General features: G+C 40.0%; 1 pseudogene across 1 annotated transcript in view; it reads left to right on the top strand.

The window, feature by feature from the left end:
• LOC110975635 (deoxynucleoside triphosphate triphosphohydrolase SAMHD1-like) overlaps positions 1–26447 on the top strand; it is a 99520-nt pseudogene that overhangs the window by 35642 nt on the left and 37431 nt on the right. Inside the window, exons 5-7 of the transcript XR_015425586.1 lie at positions 23214–23275; positions 24340–24500; positions 25401–25516. The product of XR_015425586.1 is annotated as a deoxynucleoside triphosphate triphosphohydrolase SAMHD1-like (transcript). The remainder of the gene's footprint in view (positions 1–23213; positions 23276–24339; positions 24501–25400; positions 25517–26447) is intronic.

The following is a 26447-nucleotide window of genomic DNA, read 5'->3' as shown; positions in this document are numbered from 1 at the left end:
GGACACCGGAGTTAAAACTCTGGCACTTTAACGTGCTCGATGGTCGACGCCGCTGGATCAGACAAATAACAGAAAGCATTCCAAAAGTGCTCGATTGCTTTCTGCAGTTCAGCTGTTAGACATTTATTTTTTGGCAAGTATATCCCAGCGATACTTGTTGTGACGGATGACGACAAAAAGAACTCCCTTGATGACGAATTACTGTTTACCCTTGCATTGTACCAGTACCAACTTTGACTTTGTATGTACGTACGGTTCAATCTGCAAGTAATACAAAACCAAAAAATACAGTAAGTCTCTAGAATCATGGCAAAATACACTTGGGCACATACGAATCAATTACAATGAGAACAAAATGAATTAAACGGACTGATTTGATCCCCAAACTGATGGAATTGTGTCCGTGAATTATTTCCTCATTAACAACTACATGTACACGTGACCTAGTATATCAATGTTTACATTAAAATTAACATGCAAGCCACCAGAAATTATCTTTGGTTGACAGTAAGCCAAGCAAACTGAAGCAATTGATGTCGAAAACCATGTCACATCTATAAAACGTGTATCGCTAATGTTACCCAAATCTTACCCCAAAAAGTTGACCCAAAGTAACTATGCCTAATGACCGTAATTATTACTTGCCTTTATACACAATAATCTCTAAACCTTTATCTTAATCCCAAAGCAATTATATGTACTCACAACATTGGGCGTCTCAAATATGAAGCAAAATCAAAGGAAATCTTTGACGATTTCCTTCAGTTAACAAGAAATGTCACGATGTTGGCGCGCCAAGAGCTCCCTCTCTTGACCAAGAAAAGTATACATCTATGACGTCACGAACAAACTGGAAAAACTGTCCTACCCGCAACACTTGTGGTGTTTTGCTTGCATACAGCTTATCGCTCTTCCATGAAAGAAAAAGCCCTAAATTTAGACCTACATGTAGGCCTACTTTTACCATCGTGAATAAAATTTTTTTAACTACATTTTGAACCACAATTTCCCCATCAATGCAGAGTTGTAATTAAATTTTTGTCCCCCAAAACGTAACTTGCACTTGCTGGGTCCGCTGCCTCGTGCAGACAAAATGTTCATTCTAGGGTCGCTACCCAAACCCGGGAAATTAGGGGGAACCCGGTGCAAATCGTCCCCGCGTGTTTCAGCAATTCTCCGGCCGGGGCAGGGTAATTTTCGAGATAAACCGCCATGAAGGTATGAAAGGAGGACGACCATTTATCGACGGAGCTGATTTTCTTTCGTGCTGCGGCTGCCGGTTTAAAGACCATGCGACCTCCCTCAAGGGACAGCGTCATTTCTGTCCCTCATGGGCGTGGCTAGCGTGGTTGTTGCATTGTCCCCATCAGCTGAGCGAAATCGATACGGTACCGTGAAATAATTGGCCTGGAATGCTTGGGGTTTTCCCCGCCTGTATGAGAAATCTCGACGGCGTTGACGGATTACATTGATCTTCGTTCGCAGTAGCCGGATAGTCCTTACGTTTAGAAACAACTAAAGCAGTGTGGAAATTTTGTGAGCATCATGCTCAAACTTATACTGATTTACAATGGTTAGACCACGTTGGACACAAAACTCGATAACTATTTGGGTAAAAAGGATATTCATGGAGGTACGTCCCTCAGTCACTGCGGAGCAATACTAGGCCTACATGTATCACTTCACTGAGCGGATACAATACGGATTCAGGTTAGACTCGTTTGGAAAACGCCCATAGAAGTTTTGGTCGCCTGAGCTGAATACCGTACTGTGGACTACTGGTAGGCCTACGATCGGCAGCTTATATTGCGCGTGCTAACTGGCCTCTGAATTTCTTCTGGATTCTGGATTTTGAGAGTCGTTTGCATTTTTTACATTGTTGTGGGGTAAGTACCCATTAACTGCAAACTGAAGAATCGTATCCAAACGCCTGTAATTAATCGTGTACAAAACAACACTGCCATTCTACTTTGTGTCTGCATGCACCAGGTGAATATGGGAAAAAGGCACCATATATGCCTGGAGCTATGACCACATAGTATGAAGTGGGGGTCTGTGCAGACCGAATATACGGGTACAATTCTTGACCGCAACTAGGACTGACTGATCCCTCAAAGATTTTTTGGGGGGCTGGATGACTATCGATTTGAAAAGAACTAAGAACTCGTAGTGGTTCAGTTGCACCTCCATGCTCTGTTGCAGCATGGCTTTGCCCGCACTATTCATAGCACGAACATGTATGCCCACCCATGGTTCACCTGTTGTCGATATACCAATGTAGTTTTCACGTAGATTATACGGGGTGGTGCATGACAGGGGAAGCCATGTTCCGGTCCCGTCCCCTGCAACTATACGGCTTCGAATTTTGATCGAAAGCGGCTGGGGTGAAAAGCCGTAGCTAGTGTTCCATGTTTGCGAATGCCGCATGGAAACGCCGCACGGCGTGTTGTCAACATAGCACGCGTAGCATGAAACATAAAGCGTTAAGATGTTTCTTATAGGGATTTTCCCGAAAATAAGGCCAACATATGTATTTGCAAAGACATTAGTGTCACGGTTACGTGGGGGTGTTGCCACCTTGACGTAGTGGGTCCGCTCAACTTTTAAATTGAGGACAGGAAACTGCTAAGTGACCACAGATTAATCAAAGAATGATATATGTATTCAGTACAACATGACGTTGCGTGATTGCATTTCAGATTAGATTTAATTATTCAATCCAACAATCATGAGACAGCATAGGCTACACTATAATATAAACATTGAGGAAGATCTAAAATATGAGGATGACAATAACCAGAAGTGTATCTGTTTATGAAGATGAGACTCCTAGTTGAGAATATAAAGTTAGGTTTCTAGGTGACTGTAAATTAAAACCTACTAAATTCCCAAGGGCACTACACGCTAACTTTTAATAACTTCCCAAGGGCATTGTGCGGACCCGCCTCTCTCCTCTGAGTAAATCTATTGCACAAAATACACACAACAGTCGTCAGGTCGCTGACGTGCAACAGTCGTCGGTCACACGACACATGTACAAAACTTTCTCTACGATGTGCGAAACTGAAAGGAAGCCAAATGTCCTATTTTGGATCTCATCAACCAACGACGAAAAACTAGCGTAGTCACAAGGTTGATGAAAACAAGGCTGCAATGTCAACACGACCCAAACGCAAAATTAAAGTGAACAAAATTTGAAAGCTTGATGAAGAACGACAACTCACGTTATGTGCCAACACAACTCGATCGGAGAGAGGGAGAATCGATCGCACGTACGCCACGGCAAAGTACGTTGCGCAAGAAAAATGCGTCAAAGTTTTGAAGAAATATAACCATTGAGCTAATCCAACCTCATACATATATAAATCAAGCAATATGACTAGTTACAGACAACTGACCATTTCATATCCCATCGAGCTCTTTAAATACTGGTTACAAACATGACGGGGTGGGGGGGGCTACCAAACTCATAACATATTCCAAGATTAGACTTGATTCAAGTCGGTCCGTCACATTAGTATTAGTGATGACATACATGACAAAGCCAAAAGTAGAAATCTCTTTCATTAAAAAGTGATATAAGGTCATTTTATGTAACACTTTCATTTAATGTCCTCAACAGTGAGTACCGATGATCGGTATCATTAAATCCTACTGAATTCTCCACCACTCGAATATCAACTGGACTTTCGGCTAGGTAATGAACTGCCGTGACAGAATAAAATCACAGCATGAACCAGATTCTTAAGTTCATGAATTTAGCTTTAAAACACTTTTGCAAGCTAATTAGCATTAGGATGGTCTTCAGTTCAGCGCTGGCTTTACCTTTATTGGTTTTGCTTTGTAAAAACCCCAGTTGCGAGAATATCATAACTTTTTACAGGAAGCGGAAATAAGCGAATATTCACTGCTCGAAAAGGCTACTGCATATAATTTTATTTCATAAGATCATTGAATAACAAAATAACTCCACCAGACGTCTCGTTTCCGTCACAAAAGCTCGGTTGCGTTCGGTGTACGACTCTGAACAATAGACAAAACCAAGTTGAGAAAGTAAACATACCACGTTTTATGAAGAATTCATATAACAGTGCATGGGGTCATCGCACACTTGCTGAGTGCGTGATGCGTAGAAATATTGTTTGTACATGTAGGCTACAGAGGGGCACGTTTGTAGGAGTGTGACAGTTTCATATATTTTTATGTAGCTTGAGTGGGTTTGGTCCGTACTTTTCAATAGATATATTGAGCAAAATAAACAACATAGTAAAATGGACTCGTTCAGAGTCCTGACTGTATCCCTTCTTCCCAATTTCACCAGTACGGGTGTATTATCCCAAAAGGGGATGAGTCAATGGATTTGAAACCCGGATGTTGCCAACACTCAGACAGTCTTTCTAATCAACAGGATGCAGGGTCACGGCATATTGCGTTTTACTTCCGTTCGACAAATAAGCAAAAACGATTTAAACTATTGCGGCAGTTTTATTCATGCCTCCCATTCTGATTTGGTGCGCATGAAATTCAAAACTGATTACATTGGACTTTGTGTATGTATTGAAGAAGGCTTCAACTGAATTCATAAAACAAACAACACAGAATCGTGACAAAATGCGACATAAATGCGAATCATTTTAGCCACAAAATTGTTGATGAGGAATGCAGGAATTAACGTAGGCCTATAACCAGTGTTGAGTTGAGGTCGATATGGAAACGGACGAGAAAAATATGAATCTAGCGAAAAACTGTCAACAAATCTGAAAACTTCAAACCTTTCTTCTCCATAGCGCACTTTTGAAAATTCAGGATAACTCGAGTTCTTTGGTTCAGACCTCCAAAAATCGTACCGAAACGTTAGAAAACCACTGCTTACGAAGACAGCTTCCACAAAAATCAGCAGTAGTTTTGCCCGCTCTGTTACTATTTACGGATTCTATTTTTCTCAAATACAATTAGCAATGAGCTTAATCCAATTGTGAAAAGAATTTGGGTCTGGCAATGTTATTTACGAACAGAGAGAAAGAAAGGTCTCATTTAAAGAAATGAAATAGCTGCTAACATGGCACAAATTTTCAAATCCCCCAAATTCAAATTACCTTTACCTTCAAAATCAGACAAGTTCAATTCAAAGTTTCCCGCTAAACGAACGTGACAGACGACTGGCGGCATGGAGTAAGGACACCGGAGTTAAAACTCTGGCACTTTAACGTGCTCGATGGTCGACGCCGCTGGATCAGACAAATAACAGAAAGCATTCCAAAAGTGCTCGATTGCTTTCTGCAGTTCAGCTGTTAGACATTTATTTTTTGGCAAGTATATCCCAGCGATACTTGTTGTGACGGATGACGACAAAAAGAACTCCCTTGATGACGAATTACTGTTTACCCTTGCATTGTACCAGTACCAACTTTGACTTTGTATGTACGTACGGTTCAATCTGCAAGTAATACAAAACCAAAAAATACAGTAAGTCTCTAGAATCATGGCAAAATACACTTGGGCACATACGAATCAATTACAATGAGAACAAAATGAATTAAACGGACTGATTTGATCCCCAAACTGATGGAATTGTGTCCGTGAATTATTTCCTCATTAACAACTACATGTACACGTGACCTAGTATATCAATGTTTACATTAAAATTAACATGCAAGCCACCAGAAATTATCTTTGGTTGACAGTAAGCCAAGCAAACTGAAGCAATTGATGTCGAAAACCATGTCACATCTATAAAACGTGTATCGCTAATGTTACCCAAATCTTACCCCAAAAAGTTGACCCAAAGTAACTATGCCTAATGACCGTAATTATTACTTGCCTTTATACACAATAATCTCTAAACCTTTATCTTAATCCCAAAGCAATTATATGTACTCACAACATTGGGCGTCTCAAATATGAAGCAAAATCAAAGGAAATCTTTGACGATTTCCTTCAGTTAACAAGAAATGTCACGATGTTGGCGCGCCAAGAGCTCCCTCTCTTGACCAAGAAAAGTATACATCTATGACGTCACGAACAAACTGGAAAAACTGTCCTACCCGCAACACTTGTGGTGTTTTGCTTGCATACAGCTTATCGCTCTTCCATGAAAGAAAAAGCCCTAAATTTAGACCTACATGTAGGCCTACTTTTACCATCGTGAATAAAATTTTTTTAACTACATTTTGAACCACAATTTCCCCATCAATGCAGAGTTGTAATTAAATTTTTGTCCCCCAAAACGTAACTTGCACTTGCTGGGTCCGCTGCCTCGTGCAGACAAAATGTTCATTCTAGGGTCGCTACCCAAACCCGGGAAATTAGGGGGAACCCGGTGCAAATCGTCCCCGCGTGTTTCAGCAATTCTCCGGCCGGGGCAGGGTAATTTTCGAGATAAACCGCCATGAAGGTATGAAAGGAGGACGACCATTTATCGACGGAGCTGATTTTCTTTCGTGCTGCGGCTGCCGGTTTAAAGACCATGCGACCTCCCTCAAGGGACAGCGTCATTTCTGTCCCTCATGGGCGTGGCTAGCGTGGTTGTTGCATTGTCCCCATCAGCTGAGCGAAATCGATACGGTACCGTGAAATAATTGGCCTGGAATGCTTGGGGTTTTCCCCGCCTGTATGAGAAATCTCGACGGCGTTGACGGATTACATTGATCTTCGTTCGCAGTAGCCGGATAGTCCTTACGTTTAGAAACAACTAAAGCAGTGTGGAAATTTTGTGAGCATCATGCTCAAACTTATACTGATTTACAATGGTTAGACCACGTTGGACACAAAACTCGATAACTATTTGGGTAAAAAGGATATTCATGGAGGTACGTCCCTCAGTCACTGCGGAGCAATACTAGGCCTACATGTATCACTTCACTGAGCGGATACAATACGGATTCAGGTTAGACTCGTTTGGAAAACGCCCATAGAAGTTTTGGTCGCCTGAGCTGAATACCGTACTGTGGACTACTGGTAGGCCTACGATCGGCAGCTTATATTGCGCGTGCTAACTGGCCTCTGAATTTCTTCTGGATTCTGGATTTTGAGAGTCGTTTGCATTTTTTACATTGTTGTGGGGTAAGTACCCATTAACTGCAAACTGAAGAATCGTATCCAAACGCCTGTAATTAATCGTGTACAAAACAACACTGCCATTCTACTTTGTGTCTGCATGCACCAGGTGAATATGGGAAAAAGGCACCATATATGCCTGGAGCTATGACCACATAGTATGAAGTGGGGGTCTGTGCAGACCGAATATACGGGTACAATTCTTGACCGCAACTAGGACTGACTGATCCCTCAAAGATTTTTTGGGGGGCTGGATGACTATCGATTTGAAAAGAACTAAGAACTCGTAGTGGTTCAGTTGCACCTCCATGCTCTGTTGCAGCATGGCTTTGCCCGCACTATTCATAGCACGAACATGTATGCCCACCCATGGTTCACCTGTTGTCGATATACCAATGTAGTTTTCACGTAGATTATACGGGGTGGTGCATGACAGGGGAAGCCATGTTCCGGTCCCGTCCCCTGCAACTATACGGCTTCGAATTTTGATCGAAAGCGGCTGGGGTGAAAAGCCGTAGCTAGTGTTCCATGTTTGCGAATGCCGCATGGAAACGCCGCACGGCGTGTTGTCAACATAGCACGCGTAGCATGAAACATAAAGCGTTAAGATGTTTCTTATAGGGATTTTCCCGAAAATAAGGCCAACATATGTATTTGCAAAGACATTAGTGTCACGGTTACGTGGGGGTGTTGCCACCTTGACGTAGTGGGTCCGCTCAACTTTTAAATTGAGGACAGGAAACTGCTAAGTGACCACAGATTAATCAAAGAATGATATATGTATTCAGTACAACATGACGTTGCGTGATTGCATTTCAGATTAGATTTAATTATTCAATCCAACAATCATGAGACAGCATAGGCTACACTATAATATAAACATTGAGGAAGATCTAAAATATGAGGATGACAATAACCAGAAGTGTATCTGTTTATGAAGATGAGACTCCTAGTTGAGAATATAAAGTTAGGTTTCTAGGTGACTGTAAATTAAAACCTACTAAATTCCCAAGGGCACTACACGCTAACTTTTAATAACTTCCCAAGGGCATTGTGCGGACCCGCCTCTCTCCTCTGAGTAAATCTATTGCACAAAATACACACAACAGTCGTCAGGTCGCTGACGTGCAACAGTCGTCGGTCACACGACACATGTACAAAACTTTCTCTACGATGTGCGAAACTGAAAGGAAGCCAAATGTCCTATTTTGGATCTCATCAACCAACGACGAAAAGCTAGCGTAGTCACAAGGTTGATGAAAACAAGGCTGCAATGTCAACACGACCCAAACGCAAAATTAAAGTGAACAAAATTTGAAAGCTTGATGAAGAACGACAACTCACGTTATGTGCCAACACAACTCGATCGGAGAGAGGGAGAATCGATCGCACGTACGCCACGGCAAAGTACGTTGCGCAAGAAAAATGCGTCAAAGTTTTGAAGAAATATAACCATTGAGCTAATCCAACCTCATACATATATAAATCAAGCAATATGACTAGTTACAGACAACTGACCATTTCATATCCCATCGAGCTCTTTAAATACTGGTTACAAACATGACGGGGTGGGGGGGGCTACCAAACTCATAACATATTCCAAGATTAGACTTGATTCAAGTCGGTCCGTCACATTAGTATTAGTGATGACATACATGACAAAGCCAAAAGTAGAAATCTCTTTCATTAAAAAGTGATATAAGGTCATTTTATGTAACACTTTCATTTAATGTCCTCAACAGTGAGTACCGATGATCGGTATCATTAAATCCTACTGAATTCTCCACCACTCGAATATCAACTGGACTTTCGGCTAGGTAATGAACTGCCGTGACAGAATAAAATCACAGCATGAACCAGATTCTTAAGTTCATGAATTTAGCTTTAAAACACTTTTGCAAGCTAATTAGCATTAGGATGGTCTTCAGTTCAGCGCTGGCTTTACCTTTATTGGTTTTGCTTTGTAAAAACCCCAGTTGCGAGAATATCATAACTTTTTACAGGAAGCGGAAATAAGCGAATATTCACTGCTCGAAAAGGCTACTGCATATAATTTTATTTCATAAGATCATTGAATAACAAAATAACTCCACCAGACGTCTCGTTTCCGTCACAAAAGCTCGGTTGCGTTCGGTGTACGACTCTGAACAATAGACAAAACCAAGTTGAGAAAGTAAACATACCACGTTTTATGAAGAATTCATATAACAGTGCATGGGGTCATCGCACACTTGCTGAGTGCGTGATGCGTAGAAATATTGTTTGTACATGTAGGCTACAGAGGGGCACGTTTGTAGGAGTGTGACAGTTTCATATATTTTTATGTAGCTTGAGTGGGTTTGGTCCGTACTTTTCAATAGATATATTGAGCAAAATAAACAACATAGTAAAATGGACTCGTTCAGAGTCCTGACTGTATCCCTTCTTCCCAATTTCACCAGTACGGGTGTATTATCCCAAAAGGGGATGAGTCAATGGATTTGAAACCCGGATGTTGCCAACACTCAGACAGTCTTTCTAATCAACAGGATGCAGGGTCACGGCATATTGCGTTTTACTTCCGTTCGACAAATAAGCAAAAACGATTTAAACTATTGCGGCAGTTTTATTCATGCCTCCCATTCTGATTTGGTGCGCATGAAATTCAAAACTGATTACATTGGACTTTGTGTATGTATTGAAGAAGGCTTCAACTGAATTCATAAAACAAACAACACAGAATCGTGACAAAATGCGACATAAATGCGAATCATTTTAGCCACAAAATTGTTGATGAGGAATGCAGGAATTAACGTAGGCCTATAACCAGTGTTGAGTTGAGGTCGATATGGAAACGGACGAGAAAAATATGAATCTAGCGAAAAACTGTCAACAAATCTGAAAACTTCAAACCTTTCTTCTCCATAGCGCACTTTTGAAAATTCAGGATAACTCGAGTTCTTTGGTTCAGACCTCCAAAAATCGTACCGAAACGTTAGAAAACCACTGCTTACGAAGACAGCTTCCACAAAAATCAGCAGTAGTTTTGCCCGCTCTGTTACTATTTACGGATTCTATTTTTCTCAAATACAATTAGCAATGAGCTTAATCCAATTGTGAAAAGAATTTGGGTCTGGCAATGTTATTTACGAACAGAGAGAAAGAAAGGTCTCATTTAAAGAAATGAAATAGCTGCTAACATGGCACAAATTTTCAAATCCCCCAAATTCAAATTACCTTTACCTTCAAAATCAGACAAGTTCAATTCAAAGTTTCCCGCTAAACGAACGTGACAGACGACTGGCGGCATGGAGTAAGGACACCGGAGTTAAAACTCTGGCACTTTAACGTGCTCGATGGTCGACGCCGCTGGATCAGACAAATAACAGAAAGCATTCCAAAAGTGCTCGATTGCTTTCTGCAGTTCAGCTGTTAGACATTTATTTTTTGGCAAGTATATCCCAGCGATACTTGTTGTGACGGATGACGACAAAAAGAACTCCCTTGATGACGAATTACTGTTTACCCTTGCATTGTACCAGTACCAACTTTGACTTTGTATGTACGTACGGTTCAATCTGCAAGTAATACAAAACCAAAAAATACAGTAAGTCTCTAGAATCATGGCAAAATACACTTGGGCACATACGAATCAATTACAATGAGAACAAAATGAATTAAACGGACTGATTTGATCCCCAAACTGATGGAATTGTGTCCGTGAATTATTTCCTCATTAACAACTACATGTACACGTGACCTAGTATATCAATGTTTACATTAAAATTAACATGCAAGCCACCAGAAATTATCTTTGGTTGACAGTAAGCCAAGCAAACTGAAGCAATTGATGTCGAAAACCATGTCACATCTATAAAACGTGTATCGCTAATGTTACCCAAATCTTACCCCAAAAAGTTGACCCAAAGTAACTATGCCTAATGACCGTAATTATTACTTGCCTTTATACACAATAATCTCTAAACCTTTATCTTAATCCCAAAGCAATTATATGTACTCACAACATTGGGCGTCTCAAATATGAAGCAAAATCAAAGGAAATCTTTGACGATTTCCTTCAGTTAACAAGAAATGTCACGATGTTGGCGCGCCAAGAGCTCCCTCTCTTGACCAAGAAAAGTATACATCTATGACGTCACGAACAAACTGGAAAAACTGTCCTACCCGCAACACTTGTGGTGTTTTGCTTGCATACAGCTTATCGCTCTTCCATGAAAGAAAAAGCCCTAAATTTAGACCTACATGTAGGCCTACTTTTACCATCGTGAATAAAATTTTTTTAACTACATTTTGAACCACAATTTCCCCATCAATGCAGAGTTGTAATTAAATTTTTGTCCCCCAAAACGTAACTTGCACTTGCTGGGTCCGCTGCCTCGTGCAGACAAAATGTTCATTCTAGGGTCGCTACCCAAACCCGGGAAATTAGGGGGAACCCGGTGCAAATCGTCCCCGCGTGTTTCAGCAATTCTCCGGCCGGGGCAGGGTAATTTTCGAGATAAACCGCCATGAAGGTATGAAAGGAGGACGACCATTTATCGACGGAGCTGATTTTCTTTCGTGCTGCGGCTGCCGGTTTAAAGACCATGCGACCTCCCTCAAGGGACAGCGTCATTTCTGTCCCTCATGGGCGTGGCTAGCGTGGTTGTTGCATTGTCCCCATCAGCTGAGCGAAATCGATACGGTACCGTGAAATAATTGGCCTGGAATGCTTGGGGTTTTCCCCGCCTGTATGAGAAATCTCGACGGCGTTGACGGATTACATTGATCTTCGTTCGCAGTAGCCGGATAGTCCTTACGTTTAGAAACAACTAAAGCAGTGTGGAAATTTTGTGAGCATCATGCTCAAACTTATACTGATTTACAATGGTTAGACCACGTTGGACACAAAACTCGATAACTATTTGGGTAAAAAGGATATTCATGGAGGTACGTCCCTCAGTCACTGCGGAGCAATACTAGGCCTACATGTATCACTTCACTGAGCGGATACAATACGGATTCAGGTTAGACTCGTTTGGAAAACGCCCATAGAAGTTTTGGTCGCCTGAGCTGAATACCGTACTGTGGACTACTGGTAGGCCTACGATCGGCAGCTTATATTGCGCGTGCTAACTGGCCTCTGAATTTCTTCTGGATTCTGGATTTTGAGAGTCGTTTGCATTTTTTACATTGTTGTGGGGTAAGTACCCATTAACTGCAAACTGAAGAATCGTATCCAAACGCCTGTAATTAATCGTGTACAAAACAACACTGCCATTCTACTTTGTGTCTGCATGCACCAGGTGAATATGGGAAAAAGGCACCATATATGCCTGGAGCTATGACCACATAGTATGAAGTGGGGGTCTGTGCAGACCGAATATACGGGTACAATTCTTGACCGCAACTAGGACTGACTGATCCCTCAAAGATTTTTTGGGGGGCTGGATGACTATCGATTTGAAAAGAACTAAGAACTCGTAGTGGTTCAGTTGCACCTCCATGCTCTGTTGCAGCATGGCTTTGCCCGCACTATTCATAGCACGAACATGTATGCCCACCCATGGTTCACCTGTTGTCGATATACCAATGTAGTTTTCACGTAGATTATACGGGGTGGTGCATGACAGGGGAAGCCATGTTCCGGTCCCGTCCCCTGCAACTATACGGCTTCGAATTTTGATCGAAAGCGGCTGGGGTGAAAAGCCGTAGCTAGTGTTCCATGTTTGCGAATGCCGCATGGAAACGCCGCACGGCGTGTTGTCAACATAGCACGCGTAGCATGAAACATAAAGCGTTAAGATGTTTCTTATAGGGATTTTCCCGAAAATAAGGCCAACATATGTATTTGCAAAGACATTAGTGTCACGGTTACGTGGGGGTGTTGCCACCTTGACGTAGTGGGTCCGCTCAACTTTTAAATTGAGGACAGGAAACTGCTAAGTGACCACAGATTAATCAAAGAATGATATATGTATTCAGTACAACATGACGTTGCGTGATTGCATTTCAGATTAGATTTAATTATTCAATCCAACAATCATGAGACAGCATAGGCTACACTATAATATAAACATTGAGGAAGATCTAAAATATGAGGATGACAATAACCAGAAGTGTATCTGTTTATGAAGATGAGACTCCTAGTTGAGAATATAAAGTTAGGTTTCTAGGTGACTGTAAATTAAAACCTACTAAATTCCCAAGGGCACTACACGCTAACTTTTAATAACTTCCCAAGGGCATTGTGCGGACCCGCCTCTCTCCTCTGAGTAAATCTATTGCACAAAATACACACAACAGTCGTCAGGTCGCTGACGTGCAACAGTCGTCGGTCACACGACACATGTACAAAACTTTCTCTACGATGTGCGAAACTGAAAGGAAGCCAAATGTCCTATTTTGGATCTCATCAACCAACGACGAAAAGCTAGCGTAGTCACAAGGTTGATGAAAACAAGGCTGCAATGTCAACACGACCCAAACGCAAAATTAAAGTGAACAAAATTTGAAAGCTTGATGAAGAACGACAACTCACGTTATGTGCCAACACAACTCGATCGGAGAGAGGGAGAATCGATCGCACGTACGCCACGGCAAAGTACGTTGCGCAAGAAAAATGCGTCAAAGTTTTGAAGAAATATAACCATTGAGCTAATCCAACCTCATACATATATAAATCAAGCAATATGACTAGTTACAGACAACTGACCATTTCATATCCCATCGAGCTCTTTAAATACTGGTTACAAACATGACGGGGTGGGGGGGGCTACCAAACTCATAACATATTCCAAGATTAGACTTGATTCAAGTCGGTCCGTCACATTAGTATTAGTGATGACATACATGACAAAGCCAAAAGTAGAAATCTCTTTCATTAAAAAGTGATATAAGGTCATTTTATGTAACACTTTCATTTAATGTCCTCAACAGTGAGTACCGATGATCGGTATCATTAAATCCTACTGAATTCTCCACCACTCGAATATCAACTGGACTTTCGGCTAGGTAATGAACTGCCGTGACAGAATAAAATCACAGCATGAACCAGATTCTTAAGTTCATGAATTTAGCTTTAAAACACTTTTGCAAGCTAATTAGCATTAGGATGGTCTTCAGTTCAGCGCTGGCTTTACCTTTATTGGTTTTGCTTTGTAAAAACCCCAGTTGCGAGAATATCATAACTTTTTACAGGAAGCGGAAATAAGCGAATATTCACTGCTCGAAAAGGCTACTGCATATAATTTTATTTCATAAGATCATTGAATAACAAAATAACTCCACCAGACGTCTCGTTTCCGTCACAAAAGCTCGGTTGCGTTCGGTGTACGACTCTGAACAATAGACAAAACCAAGTTGAGAAAGTAAACATACCACGTTTTATGAAGAATTCATATAACAGTGCATGGGGTCATCGCACACTTGCTGAGTGCGTGATGCGTAGAAATATTGTTTGTACATGTAGGCTACAGAGGGGCACGTTTGTAGGAGTGTGACAGTTTCATATATTTTTATGTAGCTTGAGTGGGTTTGGTCCGTACTTTTCAATAGATATATTGAGCAAAATAAACAACATAGTAAAATGGACTCGTTCAGAGTCCTGACTGTATCCCTTCTTCCCAATTTCACCAGTACGGGTGTATTATCCCAAAAGGGGATGAGTCAATGGATTTGAAACCCGGATGTTGCCAACACTCAGGCAGTCTTTCTAATCAACAGGCTGCAGGGTCACGGCATATTGCGTTTTACTTCCGTTCGACAAATAAGCAAAAACGATTTAAACTATTGCGGCAGTTTTATTCATGCCTCTCATTCTGATTTGGTGTGCATGAAATTCAAAACTGATTACATTGGACTTTGTGTATGTATTGAAGAAGGCTTCAACTGAATTCGTAAAACAAACAACACAGAATCGTGACAAAATGCGACATGAATGCGAATCATTTTAGCCACAAAATTGTTGATGAGGAAATCGTGCTCGGCGAGTAATGCAGGAATTAACGTAGGCCTATAACCAGTGTTGAGTTGAGGTCGATATGGAAACGGAAGAGAAAAATATGAATCTAGCGAAAAACTGTCAACAAATCTGAAAACTTCAAACCTTTCTTCTCCATAGGGCACTTTTGAAAATTCAGGATAACTCGAGTTCTTTGGTTCAGACCTCCAAAAATCATACCGAAACGTTAGAAAACCACTGCTTACGAAGACAGCTTCCACAAAAATCAGCAGTAGTTTTGCCCGCTCTGTTACTATTTACGGATTCTATTTTTCGCAAATACAATTAGTAATGAGCTTAATCCCTTTGTGAAAAGAATTTGGGTCTGGCACTGTTATTTACAAACAGAGAGAAAGAAAGGTTTCATTTAAAGAAAGGAAATAGCTGCGAACATGGCACAAATTTTCAAATCCCCCAAATTCTAATTACCTTTACTTTCAAAATCAGACAAGTTCAATTCAAAGTTTCCCGCTAAACAAACTTGACGGACGACTGGCGGCATGGAGTAAGGACACAGGAGTTAAAACTCTGGCACTTCAACTTGCTCGATGGTCGACGCCGCTGGATCAGACAAATAACAGAAAGCATTCCAAAAGTGCTCGATTGCTGTCTGCTGTTCAGCTGTTAGACATTTATTTTTTGGCAAGTATATCCCAGCGATACTTGTTGTGACGGATGACGACAAAAAGAACTCCCTTGATGACGAATTACTGTTTACCCTTGCATTGTACCAGTACCAACTTTGACTATGTATGTACGTACGGTTCAATCTGCAAGTAATACAAAACCAAAAAATACAGTAAGTCTCCAGAATCATGGCAAAATACACTTGGGCACATACGAATCAATTACAATGAGAACAAAATGAATTAAACGGACTGATTTGATCCCCAAACTGATGGAATTGTGTCCGTGAATTATTTCCTCATTAACAACTACATGTACACGTGACAAGTATATTTTGGCAAGTATATCCTAGCAATACTTGTGGTGTTTTGCTTGCATACAGCTTATCGCTATTCCATGACAGAAAAAGCCCTAAATTTAGACCTACATGTAGGCCTACTTTTACCATCGTGAATAAAACTTTTTAAACTACATTTTGAACCACAATTTCCCCATCAATGCAAAGTTGTAATTTATTGTCCCCCCCAAAACATCAGTTTTTAAAGACTTCGTACGGTTTTGGCTGAGAGCGGCCAACAACATGCTGACCACCACTATTTCTTCACAAAGACTGGTCACAAGAGCTCATAAAAAATGCACTTTGGTATAAATACAGTAAATGATTGAAATGAAACACAAAATTTCAAAAACAACTCGGTTATGTTTTCCCAAAATAGCATCAGAAGAAAGCGTTGTTAAGAATGAAAGAAGGCAAACTGCACGAACACTTTTTCTTCACGCAAACGGCCTAAAATAAGCAACTGGAAAGCATTAACTTTGATAATTGCTCTCATACCAAGTACCAATGATGACATGAACGTTCAATTTTCTATACATCAATACACAAAAGTTTAAGATTACCAGCAGAAATGAGGATGATGATCATAGTCTGAAGGTTGTTAGATAGGCCTAGATGATGTGTAGCAAGCGCTCTCTGCCCTCTGCACGTATGTTTCCCTGTCAAAGGCCGTGTAAACATTTTAGTTTCTGCGGTCGCGCATGCTCAGTAAGCTTCAGTGTGCCAGCAGCTTGCAAATTATACTAGCAGACTATGAAGGTGATATTTTCTTGTGTTGGAAGTCCTATAATAAATTGTTTGCCCCTTTATAACAAGGCCACCGGAAGGGGTAAAAATTGGCAAGTGTAGGAAATAATCATGACAGATCTCTTCTGTGTGAAAAGAAAATATTTGAAAAGAACATGTATTGGTTCATCATTGATTTTTTTACAATAATTATCTTAGTAATTTTAAGAATTACCACGAGGGTAATTACCGGAAGTTTTTTAACTTTGAAATCAGAGTTATTACATGTACTCAATATTTTTGGAACCATTTGTCTCTACAGACTGTTATCTTTTAGGCATGCTCCTCTTCGTCATGAAACAGTCCGGCAAATTTTTCAGCATGTTTAGGCAAAACTCTATTCAAGGCTTTGTTGACGTTCATGCCTTTATTAAGTTTTCCATCGAGATTATCCACAATGTCCTTGTGAGTTTCATTTTCCTCAAATATAGGTAACTTGACAGGAACTCCTTATAGTTCCAGAAAACGTCTTGTTTGACTGCCCAGAGGGTCTTTCTGTTTGCCTTCTGCCTGGCTTGATCTTCATCCATGCCTTCGTTGACGTACTCGTCATATTTTTCACCCCTCATCTCCCTATGTGTTTCTCTAGCTTCAGTCAGCCAATCTTGGTAGGCGGCATTGTCTTCCAAATCTGAACTGTCTTCATCCGAGGTTTCGTCATCGACCTCCTCAACAGAATCCGAGTTTTCGTCAGCTTCATTCATGTGTGATTCCTCCTCAACATGGATATTTTCCATGTGCCTTTCTTTTTTCAAATTAAATAACATGAAATAAAAAATAAATATAAAATACAGGATAAAATGTTCTAAAATAAAAAAGAAAAGGAAATAAGAAAAATTCATTTTGTCATGGATGCCTCATTTTTACAGCCATTATTCCAAATGGTAACAATACCTATGCACTGCAACATTTTTGGTACTAAATATTCTGATCATCCCAAAATAACCATCGTGACCATACAACTATGTACGACTTGTTCTTTTTCCTTCTAAATTGAACCTTTCTTGACAGGTTTTTGCTTTGCAACAGCTTACAGGTAACTGTAGGGAACTCTTCCCGAAAACTGTTGCGTTGGCTCTATATCACTATAGCACAGGGTACTGACTGACCATCGACTAGGGTTACTCAAGTTCCCGATTTCAGATCTATAAAGCATGACCATATCTCTTTAAATAGTGCAGTTTCAAACAACAAATCTCTTGATCGACTCACTGGGCATCTTTGTGCAGCACCCGTAACCTTGGCGTGGTGTCCTGCTGTGGGATTTTGATGAATGAACAAAGGTATTTTTTTCTTTTTCGGTACGTACATATAATATATAATACGTACATAAAATATGCCATTTTCCACCTAAAAAACTAGTAATTTTTGCATTTGTATCAATTACTTTCCCTGTAGACATCGCCAATCAAATCCAAAGTAAGGCCATAGATATTGGTTTTTTTGAAGTTTTACTTTCACAAGTTAAATTGGAAGGTCTGAAATTCAAATCAGTTGCAAAGAAAAAAAATCAAAACCTTAATTCGGAGATAATGATACCCAATACATTCTGAGCTCAAATCCGCGATCACTGAGCAGCCGTCTTTAGTTCGCACGGACACGAAACAGTTTGGCGCTCATGCGTACAAACTAAATGTCCCACCGAAACATACGTGTCTGGCTGTGGACATACCAGATATGACGAACATGGAGCGCCAAAAGCACCCTCTCTTCGACAAGCTAACCTCTGACTAGTACAGAATTTGCAAACTTTGACTGCTTTATTCTCATTCCTGTGTCGTGGGTGGACCACATGAGGGAAAACAACAAAAAAGAAATATAAAAAATACTCCATGCACAAAATTTGCATGCATTTGCATCTGTCGGCAAGAAACTTAAACACACACACAATTAAAAATATGAAAATATAAATGAAAACTTGAAAGCTCAAAAAGGTCAAACTGGTACATGAATAAGAAACATCGTAAAGGTGAATGCATAAAATCGTCTCAAAAAGATCTGAGGGATTGTTAGTATCACATAAGACAATCTATGAAAATTATCATACAGAATTGTGCTCTCGTGAAGATGAAGTGTCTTCAAACTGCCTATGGGTCTGGAATACAGAAATCAGCAACCTAAAACAAGAAAAAGGCAATAGTTCTTAAATACACAGTAACTTTGCAGCACAACTGAAATCCCCAAGTAAGGAAAAGCTTATCCCAAATATGGAATCTACCTCATGAATATTCACAACATCATGGGAAAATGGCGAGCTCGTGTGCTTAGGCAAGCCTCGGGTGCACACAAAAACTGAGTTCCTAACATATCATTCAACAACCATCGATATTAAAATATAAAATTACCAATATCTACAGTTTCTTGACCAGAAAACAATACTTAACATTAGAACCATGTCATCTGAAAAATCGGCCTTGCTACTCTGGAAGGTATTAAAGCTCACAATCAGGGGAAGTTTTTGTAAGACACAAAAAAAGTATCGATGCAACATGGAACATCATGGCGGCAAAATATGACTGAAAATCACGCTACATACTACTCATCAAATAACAATCAATGATCGCAAACACAATTATACATAGAACCTTAAACTTACCAGTGGTCTTCTGGTGTAAGACTCTCAGAACAGAGTGATCTTGAAAATTGAAGAATAAAACGAGGATTACATTGCGGGCATGATGATCGTGATGAACAGCCGTATGGAATTCCATATCTGCCGTCGCCCGTCGTCCGTCACCTTTTGCTTTTTGTTGTGTCCCAATTCTGCCATTTACCAGTTCCAAACATACAATTTTCCGTCGCTCGTCGTGCGTCGCTCGTAGTGCGTCGCCCACCCAATGGGTTGCATAGGACCTGCAAAAGTTGAGATTTAACAAATGACAATGTGATGGTTCCATTCACTGTTTAAGGATCTTTTCCCAATAAGGCAAGCACAAATCCCACCTGCAATACCAGTCCCATAATTAATGCCGACAATGCTAGACTACCCCTGCCCCTTGACAAGAAAATGTCGTCTTTCTGAGAATTCAACCAAGTGTTTTTTGGGAAAAAACATTTTCCGCAGAAATGTTCAGGCCAACTTCTCCACAATCCAATTCTAATTTGCATACAATATTAATTCTAGAAAGAAATCTGCCAACCGATACAGATATTCCATTTTGTCCACTTAATTTCACCTTGAAATACAGAAATACTAAATAGTGCCGTGGATAACAAACTTTTTATTAAATGTATTGTTAGAGGGCAAATACTACTTGGATTAAGTTTCAGAAAATGTGACGTGTTGGTTTTTGTGGGTGTGTATGCCATGGTGGATAGACCAATGAGAACAGGTTGTCCAGCACATCAGCATTATTTATGGGGCTAACAAGTAACGTTACTGTTTAAAAGACTTCTGTGAGCCAACCTGCAACTCAAGTCATGTCTAATTTGGAGTATACAGCAGATTTCATCATAGGTATACCCGCCCTCAAAATAATGTTGAATAAGTTCGTCTATGATGAAAAGTATTAAGGAATCAAACATTGTAAATAATTTATTATTTACATTCCGTTCTGTGGGATATCGTGCAGGACAGACAGAAATATTACATAGGCTATAGACCTAAAGTCAAGCCGTTAACGAGTAAAGTTACGTTTAGAGTAACTTAGTTATCGAGAAAAACAATCTACCCTAACAAAAGTCTATTTTGTTAATTTATCTTTGTAACAATAAATAGTATTATTTCATATACACGTCCCCTTGACCGATTTCAGTCTTTCAAATGAAAGGATATTATTTCTTCTTTCAAGTAGAGTTCGGTGCAACTGCAAATATGAATACATCGTCTAGTTCTATTGCTAAAATGAGAGTCAAACATGGTGGATCGATCGTATAAGGACATGTACATGTGAAACGATCAAGGGTCAGAAATAAAAATACCACTGTGCAATTGTAACAAAAAACCCACGGAAGACGGGCGACACAAGACGGGCGACGCGCAACGGATGACGTAAGACGGACGACGCACGACAGGCGACGGCAGATATGGAATTCCATACAGCCGAGAACGATGCAATACTGATCGGGTATAAAGTATGCAGGGGTAGGGCGCACGCACGTGCGGTAAGTAGCGATCACGCACAAATCGTGCTTTACTTTTTTAATTCGTAATCTAAACATACAATAGGCAGACAGAATTGGTAACTGGAAGTGTCGAGTTGGATTTTAGAGCAATGGATAAAAAGCTAGACTGTGTAGAAGTTTTTAGAAATCTCCTAATTCCTAATCATACGGTTTAGGGGATACTCTCTAAAAACCCTCAGCCTCACGTTAGCCAACATCAAACAGCTGGTAACTCTAAATCATGTGTACTATGTACTTGTTTGGAGTCTTCTTTATTCATAAATGCCTTCCGATACTCTTGTCAATGTTTGTCACCAGTGCAGAAATCATATCGCCGAACAGTTTTGTCAGTGGGCTTAAAATTCATTGGCTTGGGAGGTTGACGTTTCGGTCATGCTAGCTCTGATTATCGGGCGATGGATCCGCAACAACGTGCAATATCAAAATACTTAATAATCTCAAAATACGTGATTTTCGTTTTTAAATCCAGACCCAAGAGATCATTATTGCTAATCACCGTTATTGACTCTCATATCAGTCTAGTTGATTAAAAAAATAGTTATCTGTGTCAGCGCGTTTTGGAAAAGTTCTCCATCTCTAAAAAAGTATTTGGTATGTTAAAATGGGACAAATCTACAGCTATGAGTAAATTGCCAGCAGCAGAAATGTGCCAAAGCCTTGCTGGATTTAATACCCTCTCCCCTTGACACGGAACTGCCTGGAGTCCCTTAACGGTATCAAATTTTGTGAGCACTTTTTGTCGCCTATTTTAAGTCCACCTGTTAACACATAATACGTGCTAAAAAGTGGCCAGGATTTTGTACAAATTACGAATTTTAGCTGTCCCGAACTAGCTGTAGTAGTTCAGCTTGCGTGCAGGTAACTAGGCCAACCGTCACCAACGCTGGCCACAGCCTCGCCTAGCCCCCAGGCCCGATGCGTGTACTCGGCATGGAGATCAGTGGTACTCGTGGCTTTTGCCAGGAAGTCTCTTATGTTAAGGAACTTATGCATACAGCTCATAGCATCTCTGGTTTCATTTTCACCGAATATACTACAATCCATACAGCATCTTTGATGTGAAAAATGTAATAAAATCGCACGACAATCGAAAGAAGATTAAAAATAAAATTGGTATCAGGATTAATCGATGAGTCATGATTATGCAAAAACTTAATTAATTTACATATAATTTCACTCAGATGATTAGTAACTATGTATACCTCTATAGCACTGCCAAATTTCATTGAAATAGATCATCGTGTGGCTGAAATCTGAGGGGGCAGATTCCGCCCTCCAGGCTGTGACAAGGCCAAAAAACCTCAGTTCTTTTAGGGTTAAAAATTTGACGTCTCTTGACTTCGAAAAATTATCATTTACGGTTTTCAGTTTCAAAATAAAACTTAAAAGAGGAAGTTGTTGAAGGTGATTGGTTACTTTCAAGAACTTAGCCTCGTGTTGTTTTTTTTGTAATTAATCAGCAGGACTCCTGAAAATTATACTATCCATCATAAAGGGTGTAAATCAAGCCACGTTTCCAATGTAAAGATGTCTTCCGAGGGTACCAAAAGGAAAGGAAATAGCAGTTCGGAAGGCTCGGATCCGAATGAACCACCTCCGAAGAGTAAGTTAATGGCATGATGCAATCATTAAATTCTTTTGATTTTACTACATGTATTCACACGAATTATTTATTATATCCACCAGACTACATGTAAGTTAATGAGATTACACTATCGATTGAAAAAGCAGTCCTATTGGTGTCAGTCAAGAGTCTGTTATATATATCTCACCACTAATATTGGCTACCAGGTCCTGATACCACCTTTCAGCGTTGTGTCTTTTGACCCCACTCTCCAAGAGAAAGTTACTCTTTAACTGCATGGTGATAGTTGCTTGGGTATTCACAGACACTACAGTGAGCATCCACATGTTTATGCTAAAAGTTGTTTTACGACTGTAAACTGTGAGTGGATTGAAGAGATTTTCCTACAGTGTTGAGATAAATGGAAGATTTATCAAGTATGTAAATACGTTGCCGTCTTGACTTTGGTCAACTTGTCCAGTACGAACAGGGCAAAAATGCTTGTAGAGAATTTTCAAAGAGGACAGAAAAAGAAATGCTGACCAGCCATGAATTAAACATTGTTAATGTAATGAGTGAAAAGAATGTTTGCACGTTGCCAACCTCTGTACGACAGACAATCACCCCCCCCAACCAGCACCACTTTAAATTATTTAAATAATTGTTTTAATTATTGTTTACATTTTTGTCCTTCATACTCATACATGTTTGTCGTCATTATGCCTTTCGCTGTGCAGAATGTCAAGAAAATGTCCAGGGTTCGAGCAATTCCGAGAACGTCAAGGTTGAAAACTTCAAGGTTTGTTCATAGTGGAATTTGTTAAATCTGCAGTCTTGGGTTCTGTAAATGTGTGCGTGTGTATCTGGTTCATTGATATATTGGTTTATATTTGATTTCTGATATGACTTTGGTGTTGATATTGCTATCTTTTTTGATATTGTGGTGGGTTCGTTTGTCGGAAGACCAAGACGGAGGCACACATTGTAAAAGGACAATCACACAGATTTACGTACTTGAACTGATTCATTTCAGATAGGTCGATTGCCAAAAACTAGCAACCAACTACACAGACCAATTAACTCCAAGACAAAACTATCTGTAATCTAGAGCGACTGTTTATACCTAATGGGTTGTTTTTAATTAAGAATAAAGAACAAAATCGACCTTAATGTTTAAAGGGAAAAACATAAAGAAAGAACAAATAGGTCTGCAGCGTGAAGGGTGGCCAAAACAATTTTACGCGTTCCACCACAAGAGGGCGCTAGCGCGACCAACCAACGTCAATTGAAGTCCTAAAGTTTTTGGCTCTCTTGCATCTTACGTGATGTTCTGTGGCACTATTGGACTGATTATTGCGCTTACAGCTTCAAAGCCAGGTATTGAAAAAAAAGTTGAAGCCAAAATCGAATATTGGAAAGCTGCCCTGGCTCGCGCGCCCGCGGCGGCAGTGATATTTAATGCACTGTCGGTGCAGGTCTTCATAGTGCAAAGGTAGCGTGAATGCACTGACCATTCGCAGAATCAGGTTATATTAGAGATGACCAATAATCATTAACTAATACTCAATAATCAATACATGTGTTTTAATTTCTGAACAACGTTATCCAAACATTTCATATTTGGTCACTGAAAAGTGATGTTAAAATATATTCAAAAAGTCTCAAGACACACTGATCCATTTTTTATAGTTTTTATAAATTGTAATTTTTATTTTATACATCACTTGGGGAAAAGGGGATATTACAGGTATCATTATGATTTCGACAGACTCTCAGCTGGAGTGGCGTTTCCTGTTCCATATAATAGTGTATAATTTTGCCATTTTGTATCTTTTCCTTCATTCCATTTGTTGGGGGACATAGATATTTAATGACCCAGTCCACGGTCAGATCAAGGTACATCCGCTTTGTGTCAAGATCATCGATACTCCACAGTTCCAGAGACTGCGTTACATCAAACAGCTAGGCCTTTGCTACCTTGTCTTCCCTGGTGCAACACACAATAGATTTGAGCATTCAATAGGGTGAGAGGCCATTTGAGAAAGAAACATAGACCAAGGAAGAAAGGCACAAGATTTGATTAACATGGGAACCAATTAACAGTGTTGTATGTGTCAGGTTGGAGATTGGAGGGGGCAGTCCGCAGGCAGGTTTTTGTTTTTTCAATTATTTTCCGAGAATTGAGAATGATAACAATTTATTCATCTATAGACCGGGATCAATTTGAAATCCCCTTTTGAAATATTGCAACTACTCTCGATCAAGCAGATGAAAATATCATGTTGTACCTTTATAGCTTTTGCTTTGAAGTCTTGCATAACATTTGATACCGAATTCGCAAAAGTCAGACGGAGCATTTTCATGAGATTAGCCGTTTCTTTGAGAGTCAGAGGTCATCCCAAAACTGAAATCCAAACGTGAAAGGAAAAAAGGAGGTATTATGCAACCTGTAGAAATATGTTCCCTTTTTTTGTCAAGTTTATGTGTTTTTCGTGTCATATCGTATCCAGAACTGATGTCAGAACAGCAGAACAAATGAAGAGAAATTGACACCATAAAATACAATGAAAAATAGTCCTGAATAGTCCAGTCCGAATTGGGTGAAACTGATACTTTAGCCGCCTTCTAGGGAATTTTTTACACACACAAACAAACTTTGGGCACTTGTTCGAGAAAAATGTCCAATTGCCTTCCCCCTTCCTTCGAAATCTGAATATGGCAATGCCAATAAAGCCATCTGTTGGAGAACTGTTGGCTCCCCAAAATTAATGAAGTTGGATGAAGAATCAAGAATGGGCTGGGTGCGACAAACTGAAATAGTACGTCTGTTTCAAGTATGTTTTACTTTTGCCCGCGCCTAATTGTATGCACAGTATTAAACCAATCAAGTTTTCTCCACCCACCCCTTTGGATTTTCCCATCAGAGTGTATCACCTGGCTGGAAAATACTGTCGGACACTGCAGACGCAACAGCCAAAGCTTGGTATCTGTGAGAAGGATGTCCTGTGTGTTCAGATAGCTGGTCTTTGCCATGACCTAGGTAACACTATGTAACTTTATTTATAAGAGCCTTTTTTAGGCACTGAGAATGGAGAAATCGTGGCCTAAATGATTTGTTAAGGAAATCACATGTACATGAAGTTCGACTCACATTTTCAAGTCAAGTCACATGATCCCCAGTGCATTTTTATTTCAAGGCAACCAGGTACTTTTTACTTGAGCGTCATTATTTCTAAAACTGAAAATGTGCAATTTAGTACAACCGAGTCCTATTGATGCCAAGCCTAAAGCTGTCACATTTAGATTTTGAGGCCCCCATTCCCCGAATAAAAATTGGGTTCTTCATTTAATTTGCCCATCTTTGCGTTGTGGGACTTTTTATTTTCAAATAAATTAATATTCAATTACTTGAAACCGTATCTGCAGTTGCCTGCTACACACAGTTTAATTGGAGTATGAGGTGTGCCTACTTCATCCACCTCAAGCTTGTAAATGATTGCTGTCAATTTTGTTTGCCTGCAAAGTACACGGCATTAATCTGTACCGTGTGTGTATACCGGTGTTATGTGTGTAGTATTTTTCCAGTGGTGTCACGGCACTTGGAGGCTTGATGTAAACCCTGCATTACACTGTTACTGCAGATGGACGAGTTAACTATGCGTGTGTATCCTAATGAAAACTATTCCCTCCACAGCTCCCAATCTTTTGCAATATAAAAAACGTACTTGCTACTATTCTGCTTCTGTCACACGTCATGAATGGGGCAATGGTGTAAGGGGGCAACTGTAGGGATGGGGGAGCAAGAGGCGACACGCCCCCCCCAAATGGTAAATTAAAGAAGGGATAAAAAGAGAATGTAAAGGTCTTAGACCACCATTAATAGCTCTGGCTCTAGCTCTAATTTTATAGAATGTGTAAACATTGGGAAGACAATATAAAATTCTCATTCGTAAAAAGTGAATCAAAATTAA

This window comes from Acanthaster planci, linkage group LG06 (genome assembly GCF_054643075.1).
Source record: "Acanthaster planci isolate LZ-2023a linkage group LG06, COTS_SCS, whole genome shotgun sequence".
Classification (NCBI taxonomy): Eukaryota; Metazoa; Echinodermata; class Asteroidea; order Valvatida; family Acanthasteridae; genus Acanthaster; species Acanthaster planci.
This window is presented reverse-complemented; position numbering and strand designations above follow the sequence as displayed.